Source organism: Perca flavescens, chromosome 20, assembly GCF_004354835.1.
Source record: "Perca flavescens isolate YP-PL-M2 chromosome 20, PFLA_1.0, whole genome shotgun sequence".
Classification (NCBI taxonomy): domain Eukaryota; kingdom Metazoa; phylum Chordata; class Actinopteri; order Perciformes; family Percidae; genus Perca; species Perca flavescens.
This window is the reverse complement of record NC_041350.1, coordinates 287,501-300,000: the sequence shown is the minus strand read 5'-3', so window position 1 is coordinate 300,000 and position 12,500 is coordinate 287,501. Positions and strand designations below refer to the sequence as shown.

Sequence of the window (12,500 nt, the reverse complement as noted above, 5' to 3'; positions counted from 1 at the left end):
GCAATCTCTTACCACAGGTTCCATTTAATCTTATAATGTGTGTAATTATAATGTGTTGAGTTATTTAAACAAACGATCGGTGAAATACACGCCTCTTGTCCGCGAGTCTTATTGATAGAGCCTGTGGCTGGATGGAGCTATAGCTAGAGGAGGCTAGCTATAGCTAGAGGAGGCTAGCTATAGCTAGAGGAGACTAGCTATAGCTAGAGGAGACTACTAGCTAGAGGAGACTAGAGGAGACTAGCTATAGCTAGAGGAGACTAGCTATAGCTAGAGGAGACTAGCTATATCTAGAGGAGACTAGCTATATCTAGAGGAGACTAGCTATAGCTAGAGGAGACTAGCTATAGCTAGAGGAGGCTAGCTATAGCTAGAGGAGGCTAGCTATAGCTAGTCTCTTCTTAGAATTCCTCTGGAATTCACAAAAAATCATTAACTTGAAATCGGACACCGTTGTTAGCTTTATAAGACATTTAGTTAGATGTTGTATAACTGGCGTGACGAAATTCAAACTGTAAATATACTCGAATTACGACAAAAAATGAAGCTAACTCTCCGTGATTTGTAGCTACACATAGATAGGATTGAAGGGACAGTCGCAGCTAACGAAACACCTAGCTAAACTTCTAAGTGTTAGCTTCTAAGCTAAGTGGCTTGACATTGTGAGTAACATGTGGTAAGAGATTGCTGGTGTAACAAGCTCGCTGACCGCGCTCTCACTCTCACACAACGGGCCATTTAGCTAGCAGGAAGAGGGGAGTTACAGGCCCTGGAGCTCTGTCAGGGCTGCCAGGCTAACGGAGCTCACAGCAGGCCGGGCGGCGAGGCAGCACCACCGCCGCTGAAGTCCGACACACAGTCTTACCATATTTGCCATTAGCCATCAATTTTCGTAAAACGGCCCATATTTGAGCTTTATATAGTTGATTTCTCACATAAAAAAGTCTCAGAAGTGAATTTGGTAATGAAACATTGCAGTGTCTGGAATATGAGATTCTGTCGCTTCTCTAATGTGTGTGTATTGGGGATTCGCTCAACCAATCAGCGCACAGTACATCTAAATATTCACAAGCATACCATATTTGGAAGAAAAGCTCTTGTTACAAATAGAGCCAAAACACAGGGATGCATAAGGGCCAATAAAATATCAACCAGGCCATTTTCAGCCCAACTAATGTTACATACCCCATTAGGAGACCATAAGGAACAGTGTGAAATACTCTATATAGTCATTCTATCACCCCTTTAAAATGAGAATATGTGAGTGTCCTACCCCCAGTGACCACGTGGTGACGGTAGAGCTCCAAACACCGCCGATAATCCTCAGAGAAGAAGAACGGAGACACCGCAAGATCAGCTGAGTGGTTTTTGTCTCGAGATCCAAAACTATCTTCAAATCTTCACACAAACTTTTATCAAACTTCCAGAACCAGAAGATTTTAGCGGGGTTTCCTCGGAGAGAGAGCCGGGACGAAGCAGCGGAACTCGGTGAGTTTAGCGGCGTCTCCCAGTATGTAGGATTTAACTAACAGGCTAACAGGCTAACATCGCTAAACCCACCAGAGTCCATGTAAATAATCAGGACTTTTATCATCGTAAAACACACTTCATTCAAAGTGAACAGAAACTAAATAAAACTATCAAAAGCCGTCTTGGTTCATCTTTCCACTGTTGCAACAATCATCACTTTGGTTTGGTTGAAATAAACCCTTAATTCACCCATTTACATGTGGAAATATGCTGGCTCTATAGACGCTAAAATTCCTGATTATTTACATGGAGTCTGGTGGAAATATGACGGCTCTATACACGCTAAAAGTCCTGATTATTTACATGGAGTCTGGTGGAGATATGCTGGCTCTATACACATTAAAAGTCCTGATTATTTACATGGAGTCTGGTGGAGATATGCTGGCTCTATACACGCTAAAAGTCCTGATTATTTACATGGAGTCTGGTGGAGATATGCTGGCTCTATACACATTAAAAGTCCTGATTATTTACATGGAGTCTGGTGGAGATATGCTGGCTCTATACACGCTAAAAGTCCTGATTATTTACATGGAGTCTGGTGGAGATATGCTGGCTCTATACACATTAAAAGTCCTGATTATTTACATGGAGTCTGGTGGAGATATGCTGGCTCTATACACGCTAAAAATCCTGATTGTTTACATGGAGTCTGGTGGGTTTGGTGATGGGGATTTAAGGGGATGTTTAAGGATGTTGCTCATAATATTTCAGATTTTTTTTCAAAGATAGACGTTCCCATCTGTCACTTAGACACAAAATCATGGGAAAATAGGGTCCAGGTTGAAAAAAGTCCGATGTGTTCGCGCATGTGCAGCTCTTTTTACAGTCAGCTGCTGAGGATTAGATGATTATTTACATGGAGTTTGGTGGTGATGATTTCGGCGCTGTTTCATGTTAAACTAAAAGGATCTGACTCCTACAACCAATTCTTTGAGCAGAAATGTCTCCGTGCACGCTCGTAGCGTGCGCGCCATCGACGGAGGACGGCGTGTCACATTAAATCACTTTTTTATTTTTGTCATTTACAATATCTCTTACTAAAAGGCAGGTAAAGGTTATTCAATATAGGCTCTATCTACCTACGTAGACGGCGACGTCAACGCGAATGTAAACAAAACGGCTGTTTTTCAAGAGTGGAGTTTCTGGTTGAACTTGTAAGTTCACAAGCACAGAAAACACACACACACACACACACACACACACACACACACACACACACACACACACACACACACACACACACACACCCCCCAGCAGTTGTGTGTTTAATGGTCTCATCATCTCAGCTGGACTTGTAGCCATTGTTTGCTAGTTTACTTTAGAATCAAACATCAGATTTATAAACTACATGTAACTAGTAACTAAAGTAACTAGTAACTAAAGCTGGAACAGATGAATGTAGTGGAGTAACTAAAGTAACTAGTAACTAAAGCTGTACCAGATGAATGTAGCGGAGTAACTAAAGTAACTAGTAACTAAAGTAACTAGTAACTAAAGCTGTAACAGGTGAATGTAGTGGAGTAACTACAGTAACTAGTAACTAAAGTAACTAGTAACTAAAGCTGTAACAGATGAATGTAGTGGAGTAACTAAAGTAACTAGTAACTAAAGCTGGAACAGATGAATGTAGTGGAGTAACTACAGTAACTAGTAACTAAAGTAACTAGTAACTAAAGCTGTAACAGGTGAATGAATAATCACTAACATGCTAGTTAACATTAGTAATTATTGATCACTAACATGCTAGTTAACATTAGTAATTACTGATCACTAACATGCTAGTTAACATTAGTAATTACTGATCACTAACATGCTAGTTAACATTAGTAATTATTGATCACTAACATGCTAGTTAACATTAGTAATTACTGATCACTAACATGCTAGTTAACATTAGTAATTACTGATCACTAACATGCTAGTTAACATTAGTAATTACTGATCACTAACATGCTAGTTAACATTAGTAATTACTGATCACTAACATGCTAGTTAACATTAGTAATTATTGATCACTAACATGCTAGTTAACATTAGTAATTACTGATCACTAACATGCTAGTTAACATTAGTAATTACTGATCACTAACATGCTAGTTAACATTAGTAATTATTGATCACTAACATGCTAGTTAACATTAGTATTTACTGATCACTAACATGCTAGTTAACATTAGTAATTACTGATCACTAACATGCTAGTTAACATTAGTAATTACTGATCACTACCATGCTAGTTAACATTAGTAATTACTGATCACTACCATGCTAGTTAACATTAGTAATTATTGATCACTAACATGCTAGTTAACATTAGTAATTATTGATTACTACCATGCTAGTTAACATTAGTAATTACTGATCACTACCATGCTAGTTAACATTAGTAATTATTGATCACTAACATGCTAGTTAACATTAGTAATTATTGATCACTAACATGCTAGTTAACATTAGTAATTATTGATTACTACCATGCTAGTTAACATTAGTAATTACTGATCACTAACATGCTAGTTAACATTAGTAATTACTGATCACTAACATGCTAGTTAACATTAGTAATTATTGATCACTAACATGCTAGTTAACATTAGTAATTACTGATCACTAACATGCTAGTTAACATCAGTAATTATTGATCACTAACATGCTAGTTAACATTAGTAATTACTGATCACTAACATGCTAGTTAACATTAGTAATTATTGATCACTAACATGCTAGTTAACATTAGTAATTAAACCTAAACAGATAATGGAAGTCCAAACTGCCTGTGAGCTTCTCCTGTACTATACGGTAATTCCTCTACTGTGTGACAGTAAGTCTCGTGGTTATGACCCAATCGTTAGCCTATTGTTATAAAAGCGTCTGCTACGGAGACATAACGTGAGCTACAAGGTAATGGAGCCTTTTATACATCGTCGTGTTTCTTTAGAAATAAACAACGGAGAAATAGAGTCTTTAAACTCTTCAGATGTAAAGTTATTCTCTGTCAAAGTGACGTAAAATAAATGGCGGTCAGTGTAATGCTAACAGGAGGTGATACCTTTGTAGCAACAAAATGGCGCCATCGGAGGTTTGAGTTCTGAAGTAAAACTTACCCCCTTGTACCCCGATGTTTGGGAACAAATTACTTCTCTGTGATTGGTCGGACTCTCCTGCTCTGTGATTGGTCGGACTCTCCTGCTCTGTGATTGGTCGTACTCTCCTGCTCAGCGATTGGTCGAACTCTCCTGCTCTGTGATTGGTGGGACTCTCCTGCTCTGTGATTGGACGCTGGATGTGTGAGGTCAGTAACAGTGTGTTTGTGTCTGTTTCTCAGATGAGATGTTTGTCCTGAGACGTTGTGCTGCTCTGAGACCTCGTTTCTCCAGACTGACTCACTCTTTACCCACTCTGACCCTGTTCACTAAGGTAACCTAGGCAACCCTAAACTCTGACCCTGGTCACTAAGGTAACCTAGGTAACCCTAAAAGTACACTCTTCTACCTACTCTCTCCCCTCCCTCTTTCTCTCATTCTCTCTCTTTTCCTGTCTTCTAAAACAGGAAACAGATTCTGTTTCTTTGTTTTATTAATTCGTACGATATGTTTAGAACTTTTTGATGTTTAGAACTGTTTGATGTTTAGAACTTTAATCACAGTTAATGTTGAGAAGAAATCTGCTGATTGTAACCAAGTTACAATGAATGGGTCATTTGCGTAATGCTTTTATTTTGAAGTCAGAAGGAAGTTCCCAGATGATTTTTGTTTACTTTGTTCTCTGTTGAGAAACTTCGTATCACTCTGAATGTTCTGTTGTTATTAAAGTGTTTGTGTTTGTGTGTCTCTCTTTGTGTGTGTGTGTGTGTGTGTGTGTTTGTGTGTCTCTCTTTGTGTATGTGTGTGTGTGTCTCTCTTTGTGTGTGTGTATGTATGTGTGTGTATATTAAATGTTTAAATTTCTAAAGTGTGTGTGTCTCTGTAGGATCCATGTCCTCTGTGTGATGAAGCTAAAGAAGAACTGGAACCTCTCAAACACAGAGTGAGTTACATTTGTTTTTATTGCTTCAGAGATCAGAGAGTCAGAGATCTGCAGTAAATAACCTCAGTAATCTAGATAGGAAACAGTCAAAGGAGAGTGATTAGTTAAAGTGCTCATATTATGCCTTTTGGCTTTTCCCCTTTCCTTTATTGTGTTATTCAGTGTGCCGATGTGCTGCAATAGCAGCAATCGGCAGAATGACTATTATCCTGCATACTTATTATTCCGCCACATTTTTGTCCCGCTACTAGTCACGGAGCGTTGACAACACATGCACACAAAATACATGAAAACGTGTGTAATGGTCAGGAATGGTGTGCTATGACTTTTCTAAGAGATTTGCCGCACGGTTTTCATGAAATCGGCAAAAATCTGCGAGAAAACAACCCCTCTTTGGGGCCATACTGTGTCGCCATACTTTAATGTAGAAAAATAATTAAAAGTGTAAACCAAAGACAATATTTTGGCCTTTATTGGGCTGAATGGGCATTCAGATATCAAGCACGGTTTCTACAAAATCAAAGTTCATGTATCGTCCAGTTTTCAGACTGTTTCAGATTTTCCAATGTGTGTGTATGTGGCCGAGATGTTGAGAGTTAGAGGGGAGAACAGAGGGGGGAGCTGCAGGACGATTCTCTGAAATCTTTCCAAACAAATTACTCTCTCTCCTACAGTTTTCACTCTTCATCCATCATAGTTGGTCAGAATGTAGGAAATCTACTGTAAGGGTACGCCCTCATACTCTGCTTCTGACTGGCTAGTAGTCCTTACCTAGGTACTGTCAGGACCCTCATACTCTGCTTCTGACTGGCTAGTAGTCCTTACCTAGGTACTGTCAGGACCCTCATACTCTGCTTCTGACTGGCTAGTAGTCCTTACCTAGGTACTGTCAGGACCCTCATACTCTGCTTCTGACTGGCTAGTAGTCCTTACCTAGGTACTGTCAGGACCCTCATACTCTGCTTCTGACTGGCTAATAGTCCTTACCTAGTTACTGCGCATGTGCGACTCCCAACAAAGATGGAACAGAAGTGAGAGGTCTCACTCTGTAGCTAAAACAGAGACCTGAACACACAGGGTGAAAACCTGGAAATTAGCATAATATGAGCACTTTAACCTTTCTAGTTTATAACATGTTAGCTGGTTGGGTTACTCCAGTGGTTCTCAAACTTTTTCGGTCATTCCCCACTTTGGACAAGGAGGAATTTTCAAGCCCCACCTGCCCCCATCGGCCCAACACAATGCTAATGAAATACGCAACAAGCTTAAACTGTTCCAATTTATTGAACAACTAGTATCAGTATAGTAACAAGTTGTATCTAAATACAAACTAACAATCTACATCAAATAACAGCGAGTTCAAAAATAAAGAAAATAAAATTACAGCTGTGTTAAAATTTGTATCAAGTTCAAAAATAGAAAATAAATAAAAGTGCCACTTTGCAATCTGTTAAAAAAAAGAAAAGAAGAGAAATCCATTTGGCAAGACAGGTCTGTTTATCCCTGCATGCGTTTTGCATCGGACAATTTCTCAAACTGTGGTTGCAGGCTTGATACTGCCACTCTCAAGTCAGGCTCAATGTTCAGCTGAGATCTGTACTTTGTTTTCAGTGAAGCAACAGCTGAAAAGCCCATCTCACAGAGATATGATGTGGCATAATAATATAATATAATCCAATAATATAAGATATATTACACTGCATAATGAGCACTTTTACTTTTGGTACTTTAAGTACAGTATATTTAACTTAAGTACAATGTTGAATGCAGGACTTGTAACTGACAAGTAATTTGTAACTCTACAACACTGTTTTTTCTACTTTGACTGAAATACATGATGTGAGTAAGTCTTCCACCTCTGGAGATCACCAACATCAGTCGTGCATGAATAGCTGCAGCTGTGTTTAACACTGAAAACACACAGCTCAGTACAGCATTTACTCAGAGCTCTTAAGTTTTAAGGACAGGCTGGGACAACTTTTGTTGAGGAAGTAACCTCCTTAAATGTGCATATGACAATTATTCACCTCAATGATAAATTCATTCATTTTAATGAATTAATACACCCCTGGACTGTAATATTCCAGATGTGTTTTGAGCAAGATTTCTGCTCATGTTCAAAATATATCTGTGTTCTCTGAGATTTGGATGAGTCGTGATATTTGAGATAAATAAAGTACCTAAAAAACCTATAAAATAATCTACCTGCACCATAGTCTGCTGTGCATTACGTGATTGCTGTGCTGATAAGGTAGATCTCAGACCTTCTGATACGGTAGATCTCAGATCTCAGACCTTCTGATACGGTAGATCTCAGACCTTCTGATACGGTAGATCTCAGACCTTCTGATACGGTAGATCTCAGACCTTCTGATCCGGTAGATCTCAGACCTTCTGATACGGTAGATCTCAGACCTTCTGATACGGTAGATCTCAGACCTTCTGATACGGTAGATCTCAGACCTTCTGATACGGTAGATCTCAGACCTTCTGATCCGGTAGATCTCAGACCTTCTGATACGGTAGATCTCAGACCTTCTGATACGGTAGATCTCAGACCTTCTGATACGGTAGATCTCAGACCTTCTGATACGGTAGATCTCAGACCTTCTGACAGACACAGAGCCCTGTTTGGGAACGTTTAGGGAAGTGTCTGTACGCTGCTCTATGCTTTTTTCTCATTGGTTGTTGCGTTAAATCTTACCCAGATACAATAGTGCTATTTTCTGATTGGCTATTGTATATGTATAGCCCCTTTCTATTTCTTTGATTGGCTGATAAGTGGCAGGCCTGACTAAGAGCTCCAGGGGAGACACGCTTGATTCCTGTCAGCTCCATAGTGAGAGCGGCGCGCTGCAGAATATTAAATATGTTATAAATAGTTTTTCTGCGTGAGAAATACAATGTGTGGCGGGAGTGCGTGACAGTCACGCTCAATGTGTGTCACTTGAGAGCCCCGAATCTAGTCTTCTCTCTGGTTTCCTTGCAGCTCCGCTACAGTAGCAGCGAACCTTTAACGTTAGCTGCCGGTCACATGGTCTCTAAACAGTCGGCTCACAGTGAAGTCCTGCACGGATCAACAGATGTTAGAGTCCGGCGGCTGATCGCTCCGTTTGGTATCAGACGCACCGAGCAGATTAATGGAGCCGCTCGGTGTTTGACTAGCTAATAATCCGTTAGCCTAGGCTAACGGATTATTAGGGTTAGCTAACAGCTGTTATCTTGAGCTTTGTCTGAAGGCGCCGAGTGGCCAGCCAGGCTCCACACACCGACACATTCATCTCTGTTAGACAGATAATCTATATCCTGTCTGTCTATCTCTTACCTGTCTGTCACTCTCTAACCTGTCTGTCACTCTCTAACCTGTCTGTCACTCTCTTACCTGTCTGTCACTCTCTTACCTGTCTGTCACTCTCTAACCTGTCTGTCTCTCTCTGCAGTTTGTCCTGCAGCAGGTGGACATCAGTCTCCCAGAGAACAGCATCTGGAGAGACAGGTACAGCTGGGACATACCTGTCTGTCTCTCTCTCTCTATACCTATCTCTCTCTAACCTGTCTGTCTCTCTCATTATACCTGTCCCTCTATAACCTGTCTGTCTCTCTTTTCTCTAACCTGTCTCTCTCTCTCTCTCTCTCTCTCTCTCTCTAACCTGTCTCTCTCTCTCTCTCTAACCTGTGTCTCTCTCTCTCTATCTCTTTCTCTCTCTAACCTGTCTCTCTCTCTCTCTAACCTGTCTCTCTCTCTAACCTGTGTCTCTCTCTCTATCTCTCTCTCTTTAACCCGTGTCTGTCTCTCTCTCTAACATGTGTCTCTCTCTCTATCTCTTTCTCTTTCTCTCTCTAACCTGTCTCTCTCTAAACTGTCTGTCTCTCTATAACCTGTCTCTCTCTCTCTCTAACCTGTGTCCGTCTCTCTCTCTAACCTGTCTCTCTCGATCTTTCTCTCTCTAACTTGTCTCTCTCTCTAACCTGTCTCTCTCTCTCTCTAACCTGTCTCTCTCTAACCTGTGTCTGTCTCTCTCTCTAACCTGTCTCTCTCTCTCTAACCTGTCTCTCTCTCTAACCTCTCTCTAACCTGTCTCTATAACCTGTCTCTCTCTTTCTCTCTAACCTGTGTCTGTCTCTCTCTCTAACCTGTCTCTCTCTCTATCCTCCCTCTCTCTCTAACCTCCCTCTCTCTCTCTAACCTGTCTGTGTCTCTCTAACCTGTCTGTCTGCAGGTATAGGTGGGACATACCTGTTTTCCATCTCAACGGTCAGTTTGTGATGAAACATCGAGTGAACGTCATCCTGCTGGACAAACTGCTGCGGGACGCCGAGACATCACCATGACGACAGAGACCCAGACATCACCATGACGACAATAAACGAGTCTCCATCATCAAACATTTTAACACGTTTATCATTTATGACAGAAATGATCTGATAAATAAACATGTGAAACATCTTCACAGCAGCCATGGTCTTCTTTCTGAGGTTTTGACCCTAAACATTAATATAACATGAATATAACATATAATATAACATTAATATAACACATAATATAATATATAACATGAGTATAACATAATATATATAACTATATAATATAACATGAACATAACATAATATTAATATAACATTAATATAACATATAATATAACATTATTATAACATTAATATAACATGAATATAACAATATAACATTAATATAATATAACATTAATATAACATAATATAACATATTAATATAATATAACATATATAACATTAATATAACCTTAATATAACATGAATATAACATATAATATAACATTATTATAACATTAATATAACATGAATATAACAATATAACATTAATATAATATAATATGAATATAACATAACATTAATATAACATAATGTAATATAACATTAATATAACATTAATATAACATTAATATAACACATTATAACTGATGAGGTGTCCTGTTATTCTCTGTTAACCGACACCCGAGTCACCTGACGCCGCCAGCTCGTTAATACTTAACGTCTGGCTCTCGGCCAATCACAGGACGGCTGGGAGGCGGTGCGCTGGTTGCTGGTTGCCATGGAGATGGTCAGGTGTGTGTCTGTGTTGTGTGTGTGGGGAGGGGGAGGGGGAAGTTGTGTTGATGGCTTCCAGAGCAGAAGACGTTGAGTTAGCTCTGCAGAGAGCAAAGAGAAAGATCAGAGCACTGCAGCAACAAATCCACACGTAAGATATGAAATATATATCTAGTATTTCTCTAATATATCTCCTTTATATCTCTAATTTATATCTAGTATTTCTCTAATATATATCTAATATACAGTACTGTGCAAACATTTTAGGCAGGTATGACAAAAATGCTGTATACTAAGTATACTAATAGTTTATTTTCATCAATTAACAAAATGCAGTGAATGAGCAGAAGAGGAATCTAAATCAAATCAATATTTGGTGTGACCAGCCTTTGCCTTCAGACAGCATCAGTTCTTCCCGGTACTCTTGAACACAGTGTTTGAAGGAACTGGGCTGGTAGGTTGTTCCAAACATCTTGGAGAACTAACCACAGATCTTCTGAGTGTCTCTTCATGTGATCCCAGACAGACTGGATGATGCTGAGATCAGGGCTCTGGGGGGGCCATGCCATCACTTCCAGGACTTCTTCTTCTTCTTATTAACGCTGAAGATAGTTCTTAATGCCCTTGGCTGGATGTTTGGGGTCGTTGTCCTGCTGCAGAATAAATTTAGGGCCAATCATACGCCTCCCTGATGGTATAGCATGATGGATAAGTTTCTGCCTGTATTTCTCAGCATTGAGGACACCATTAATCCTGACCAAATCTCCATTTGCAGAAATGCAGCCCCAAACTTGCAAGGAACCTCCACCATGCTCCACTGTTACCTGCAGACTCTTATTATTGTAATAAGAGTTTAAATATTTTTTAAGATTTACATCTGAAACAACCTGCAGATGAACATTAGCCTGTATGGCTAAATCTGACACATTAACATGTTAGACCTTGTACTCGTGTTGATTAATGTTGATAAAGATCCCCTTATCATTGTAGTATTAGTACTTAACTGTGTTGTCAGGTGTGTTTATCCAGTGAGGGGCCGGATGTGTACAGGATGGTGTCGTCTGCGTAGAGGTGGATTTGAGTATTCTCAACAGCAAGAGCCACTTCATTGATGTATAGATAAAAAAGAGTCGGCCCAAGAAACCTTGTGCCCTCTCCCGTAGAGAACTCCATAGGTCCAGACAACAGGTCCAGATAACAGGTCCAGACAACAGGTCCTCATAAATCACTCGTGGTGATTATGTTACCGGTCGAGAGGAAATGTGGCTACATCTGCATCGTTCTTCAGATCTTTAAAATCCCGGAGCTCACGCCACCTCTGAAAAGCTGAGCAGTGATTGACGGGGGGGGGTTTATCTACCTGTCAATCACTGCTCAGGGACATCGCTCCCCTCCCCCTTTACCGCGCACGAGCTGCAGAAAAGTTTCCCAAAACTCGGGTGAATATTGGAGTGGCTTTTCAGAGGTGGCGTGAGCTCCGGGATTTTAAAGATCTGAAGAAGGATGCAGACGTAGCCACATCTCCTCTCGACCGGTAACATAATCACCACGAGTGATTTATCTTTCACTTGGTTATTAGGAGTCGGAAGCCCACAAAGCTACGTTGGAGAGGATGATAGTAACGTTAGCACAGTGGTCGGTCTGATATGATGCTGAAAGGGCTAACGCTAGCCTGCTAGTTAGCATCGCTTTACTGTTGGTGAGTAAAGTTAATATTGTGTTGGTGTTTAGTTATTGAACATGTTGTCTGACATGCCGACAGTTGTGTCAAACTCCGTTGTGTGGGAGGGGCTTAGGAGACGGTTTGGGTTTCAGCAGAAAGGGGGGAGGGGCTGAGAAGCTGTGGAATTTGTTGGAAAACTCCTGGATCTTCACCA

General features: G+C 40.2%; 1 protein-coding gene across 2 annotated transcripts in view; it reads left to right on the top strand.

Annotated features, from left to right (window-relative positions):
• Positions 1–1,219: 1,219 nt before the first annotated feature.
• mipol1 (mirror-image polydactyly 1) overlaps positions 1,220–12,500 on the top strand; it is an 87,223-nt gene continuing 75,942 nt past the window's right edge. Inside the window, exon 1 of one of the 2 annotated variants that reach the window (XM_028565619.1) lies at positions 1,220–1,488. The gene's annotated coding sequence lies outside the window, so the exon portion shown is untranslated. The remainder of the gene's footprint in view (positions 1,489–12,500) is intronic. The other variant, XM_028565618.1, reaches the window with a different exon arrangement.